The sequence below is a fragment of the Thunnus thynnus genome, chromosome 9 (genome assembly GCF_963924715.1).
Source record: "Thunnus thynnus chromosome 9, fThuThy2.1, whole genome shotgun sequence".
Classification (NCBI taxonomy): Eukaryota; Metazoa; Chordata; class Actinopteri; order Scombriformes; family Scombridae; genus Thunnus; species Thunnus thynnus.
The window spans coordinates 685,332-691,446 of record NC_089525.1 but is presented as its reverse complement, the minus strand read 5'-3'; positions in this window follow the sequence as shown (position 1 = coordinate 691,446).

The window sequence follows — 6,115 nt, the reverse complement described above, 5'->3', positions numbered from 1 at the left end:
TGAATAGTTAATGGTGAATTAACTATTCTGAACGCCGTGAGAAGGAAATCACAGTATTTGAATTCCTAGACTAGACTTTATAATATCATGTCTATTGCATGCATGTTGTATAGAGTTTTAAAAGCTTAGAGGTCCAATATACAACATTTTGAACATTAATATAGCAACAAACAACTATTTTGAGATATAGTGGAGTAATGGCGACCTGACCAGTGAATGAATATCTAAGCTTCTCTGTTCTTTGTTTTGATAGCCAGTCCGGCTGCGCATGCATGTTAATGCGTGTGAGCGTGCATGTGAGTCCCTCCATGTCATCCCTGTGTCCATTTTCGAAATGCCGACCAGGTTACAAACTTCCTTATAGTACAGCTAAAACAGTACACTAAAATATGTTTCTGAAAACATTTGAGGCGAGAAATAGGCAATGCAGTAACAGAATCTTGATCCATATTTGATCAGCACTGCCTAGTTTGACAGATTGAGTAGAGTTTTGTGAGCTGTCAGTTCATCCAACCCCAGTCTGTTGGAGATGGCATATTTGCTGCCACCTCAAGTGCTTGTCCCCACCAGTGTGTTCCTTGGTACACTGCTCTTTTTAGGTCCTGCACCAATGCATCCTTAGTTGGGGGAGATTTGCTCCATTCCTCTTCATTTCTTTGTGAACAACTCAAGACGAGCTTGATCAATGTTGAGTTGGCTGCTGGTGCGATCGAAGAGAATTGTGAAGTGCTCCATAATGGAAATGACCTTCTCTGGAATGCTTTTTGGAGCCTGTGACAGAGTCATGAAGGCCTCTGTTGCCATGTCATCGGCATTCCAGGTATCTCATGCTGTCTTTTTGCCCCTGGTTACAAATGCAGATACTGTGTCTGCCAGTGAAGGCATGGAACACAGGAAGCCTTTTCAGCTGTCTTAGCTACACCTGGTTTTAGCATGTTTATGACTGCTGACCAATCTAGTATTTGGATCTCACTGTCTGGGGTACTGCTTATACTGTTCTCTAGGCAAATTGTTCTCTAAAGCATAGTCCACCATGAGGGGAGAATGATGGGGGCTTAGGCCTGATTTTTGTGTTTGAAGAAGTTTTCTAGGTTCCCATCACATGCCTGAAAGGCAATGCTTCCCTCTTATCAACATTAACATAATAGACAATTCTGGCTCCAGAGTGTGATTGTAAAATAAATATTACTTGAAATATGCTAGAAATTTCATTCTGCATCTTCTCAGACACCACGATTTCATTGTAATCCTTCTCACGGCATCACTGAATTCACCATTAACTATAACATAAAAAATACATGGAAAGTACTGAATAACATTATTAGAAATAGAACTGGGAACACAGGATACCCAAACCACTTCCTAACCAAGACCAATAAAACTACTAAGGATATGACCTTAGTTGAAAATTAATTTAATGAATTTTTTGTTGGTATTGGTCCTGGTTTGGCAGGGGAGACTGCAAACACTAGCAGTGGAAATGAAGTGGAAAGTAAAAATGCACATGTTAAAGAATCAATGTTTTTAAAGGGAACAGATGAAAAAGAAATTATTGACATTGTTAAAGGATTTCAGAGCAAGAAGTCAACAGACTGGAATGACATTGATATGTCGTTGGTCAAAAGTATAATCAACTGTATGATGAAACCCATTACTTATATATCAATCAATCAATCAATCAATCAATTTTTATTTATATAGGCCCAAATCCATTTTGTCCAGGCCAGAAGAAGGCCAGCAGTGCTGCATCATTGCCTGAAGTGGCCCACTTCCGTATGCTATCTGTATACTATGTGGAAGTGTGGGGTAAAAAAAGAGCCATAAGAATCATAAATAAAACCACTTACCAACAAACCCACTCTTCATCAAACTAAATGCATAACAATTTAAGGACCTGGTTGACTTCAAATCTATTCAAATCATGTACAGAGTAAAAAATCAGCAGTTACCAAACAGTATCCAAAGGTTGTTTCAAATGAGGGAAAGTAAACATGATTTCAGAGGAATATGTATGTTCAAAAAACAATTATTGAGGACAAATGCAAAACTTCATTGTATCACAACAAAGGGAGTTAATCTATGGAACAACTGTAGTGAAGAAATGAAAACATGTAGAACATTAAGTAAGTTTAAACAAACATTTTAAAAATAACATATTGAACAGATATAGAATGCAGGAACAAAGAGGTGGAATAATATGATTTGGTACAGTGTCTTTTTGACTTGTGTTGTTTTTGTTTGGTGTTATTGTTTCTATGCAAGTTATACTTATTCTCTTATTTTGTTTTGATTGTTTTTTGGCTTTGATTTGATCGATAAAGTATTTTTTAAAAAAGGGGGTGGGACTAGAAAAGTTTTCTTCATCCCACACCATTTTTGAACATTGAACAAGGTTATTATTTGTGTTGCTTACTGAATGTTTGCTGTTATTTTTGTTTTTTGTTTTGTTTTGTTTCGCTGCCCATATATTTTATTTTGTTATTTTAACATGTTCAAAATAAAAATAATCTAATCTAATCTAAACTATTCACCTGAAGAGTTTATGATATTGTATATGTATATTGTATATATTGTATATTACATCATTGTAATCCTTGACCATCAAAACATAGGGGTAGACATCACCATTTCTGTGTTATCAAGTTTGGTTCAGGAGATATGATGCAAAATGGGGGGCCTGATCTTGCTGAGCAAAGTCATGCGCCTTGGCCAGGCATTGTTGGAGGTCCTGCAGGTACTCAAACCTGGGCCCCTGGCAATGTTTGGTGCTGAGGGGCACTCCAAAAGCCAGGTCCACAGGTGTTCACAGCTCCCTTCCAAACATAAAAGCAGCTGGTGTACATCTGGTACTCTCCTGCCCACAGGACCATGGGCAGGTTGTGGCCCCACAAGGTAATGATGTTTAGCTGAGTGTAACATGGTAATGATGGTTAGCTGAGTGGCAAGTGTCCGGTTGAAATGCTCCACCAGCCCATCACTCTGTGGATGGAGTGGGATCATCGTGGTCTTTTTCAACCCCATCTGCTGGCACACCTCAGCAAACAGCTTTGCCTCAAAATTCCACCTCAGGCCACTTCGTAAAGTAGTCCATGGCCACAGGGACATAGCGGTTCCTGGCATCAGTGGTAGGGAATGGTCTGAGAATGTCCACCCTGACCCACTCCATGGGGGCCCCCACCTGGTACTGCTGTAGCAGGGTGGCAATGCACAAATGGTTCAGTGCCTGCAACCTGCCCAGTAGAACTGCTGGCATAGACTGTTCAGGGTCTTGTCCAACCCGAAATGGCCTGGCCCCATAAAGCCATGAACTGCATGCAGTACCCCCTGGTGCAGTCCCGCTGGGTACCAGCAGCCGCCTCATGATCTCCCCAAGGCCCAGTGAGCACCAGACTTGATAGAACAGCCCATTGCACTGAGTCAGGATGGTACACTGGAAGACATAAGCCTTAACCTCTGGTGTCAGTGCCGAGACATCCTGCCAGCACGGGTGTTTCCTGGCATCGACCCACTGTCCTGTCTTCACGCGAATGGGATCACGGTCGTGTGCTGCCTGCCACTCCTGGATATTGACTCATCATGCTCTGTAACTCCAGCTGGGTGGATTGTGTAGTCCCACTCCTCCTGGTTATTGCAGTGCCTGCAGCCTGTTGGTTTATAGTCGCCCTGCCCAGTGTTGCATCTTAAAATCATAGCTCTGCAGGGCTTTGATGCACCTTGCCACCTGGCCTTCAGGCTCCTTAAAACTGAGCAGCCATCTCCCCCCAGCACCCTCTCCATCACTCTCTCAAAGGCCCTGTTTACCTCAAAGGCCCTCTTTACACCTTAACATCCGTCTCGGGTGATCCGATCACAAATGGACAGCTCTAAGTACAGGTGTACTTCGAAGATTAGAGATTAGACAAGTTATGCTGTTGTGCCTCATGCATAAATGCACACAGCATCTCTCAATCGCTGCATATAACACTATATTTGTATAAATTATTATTAATATGTTCAGATTCACAAGAGCAAATCAATAGGACAGACACTTGATTTTCGTGAGGGGGCACACAATGCATTGTATATTTGTTTATCCTGTAATCAAACAAGTTGAACATAGCCTTGGATGGAGAGTACACAGACCCCCAGTCCTCCTACCAGTTAAAAACAACAATGAATTTGGTCTTTGCAAGCGGAAATGATGTCTGTGTTTATTTGCGTGTGTGTGTTGTGTTTTAACAGGGCCAAAGATGGCGATGGCGATGCCCTTTGGGTTACAGAACCCAAAGGGCATCGCACAGAACTGCCAGAGACCTTGGCTGATGGTGAATACTGTCTTCAGCCAATTGGACAGAAATTCAATCTCCTCTCTTAAAATGGAAGTAGAGCAAGAAAGGCCAAAAAAAGCTTTGGAAATAAGCTAAAATCTAAGGCAGAGGAAATTGGTATTATTAATATTAATGTGTGCCCTGCAGTCTGTTGTTCAGTTGTACTATTACGCCTAATCCAAGAACCTGAAGTTGATCCATGCATACTGCATAATAACAAAAGAAAGAAATCAGGAGATTAAGTCAAGGAAGTAAAATCTCACCTGCAACAAGAATGGAGTTCATATTTACAGATTTATACAAATGGGTCAAAGGATCTAGAGAGTGGGAAAGTGGCATTTGGAGTAACCATTCCTGAATTAAGAATTAAAATGGACATAGAATTTCAGATCAGATGTCAGTATTCACAGCAGAGATGTTGTCAATATTACGGGCACTTTGGTGGGCAGAAGACAATTACCCAGACAACTCAGTCATAGCAGTTCAGCAGCAGCTTTAACTACAATAAGAATGTTGGGACTTGGTTAGGCTATCAGCAATAATTAATTTTTATCAAAGACAAACTATTAATTATTAAAATCAATAAAAATTATTTAGAAGATTTAATAATGTCGGGGCACCACCCTGGGGTCAGGGAAAAGGATTGCCAATTGATTGATTCAGTCACATAAAATGTACAAAGCTATCAATTTGGAACTCTGATTAATAATTAACTTAACTTATTATAACCAAAATTGTTATATCAATAGCTAGTGAGGGTTGAAGGATTTTGGAGTTCTTTGCAGAGCAGAGGCAAAATTCACTCTCGTGCAACATTAAACAGACAGCATGTATATCCAAAACAATTTATTCAAAAAGATAGCAAAAGTAAAAACACGCAATGAGTAAGTGAGTAAAGTTTATTTGTATAGCATCTTTAACAGATACAAAATCACAAGTGCCTTACATTAAAAAAACACTATTAAAAGCAATATTAAAAAGTAGCATTGACAACAAACAGTGCAGAGCTGACAAGTTAAAATCCCAACAACAACAAACTAACGACACATAAGAGACACAGAGACAGAGACAGAGACATAGAAATAAGTACAAAAGTTCCAAAACACAGACGAGGAAATAAGCCAACAAAAAAGAGCAATAAATAAAGTGGAGCCACTATCAAGACAGGCTAACCAAAAGCCTGTCTAAATAAAAATGTTTTCAGTTGCTTCATGAAGATGTCCCAGAAGTCTAGGGATCACAGCAACAAGGAGAGAGCATTCCATAACTTGGGTGCAACAGCTTAAAAAGCACAGTCACCTCCAGTTTTATAGCAGGTCTGAGGGACAGCCAGTAATTTTTGTTCAGTAGACCTAAGAGCACGATTGGGCACATAAGGGAGGAGGAGGTTAAAAATAGACTGGGGTGTTGGGCTCTATAGGTTAGCACCAATATTTTAAAATGGATGCATTTAAAATGAAATATAATTGAGAGCCAGTGCAGAGAGGATAATATTGGCATGATATCGCTTGTTATTTCTAGTTAAAAGCTGAGCAGCTGCATTTTGGACAGTTTGGAGGCGGTTCAGAGAAGTTTGATTTAAACAGGTAAAAAGAGCATTACAATAATCTAAACAGCAAGAGATAAAAGCATGAATAATCATCTCCATCTCAACCTTGTTCACCACAGATCTTAATTTAGCAATGTTTCTCAATTGGAAAAAGCATGAGTGCATAAACCGGCTGACATGATCATCAAAGGGCAGGCATTGCCAAAGATGACACCTAATTTTGAAGGTTATGCTGAACACAAATGACCCCATATGCTGC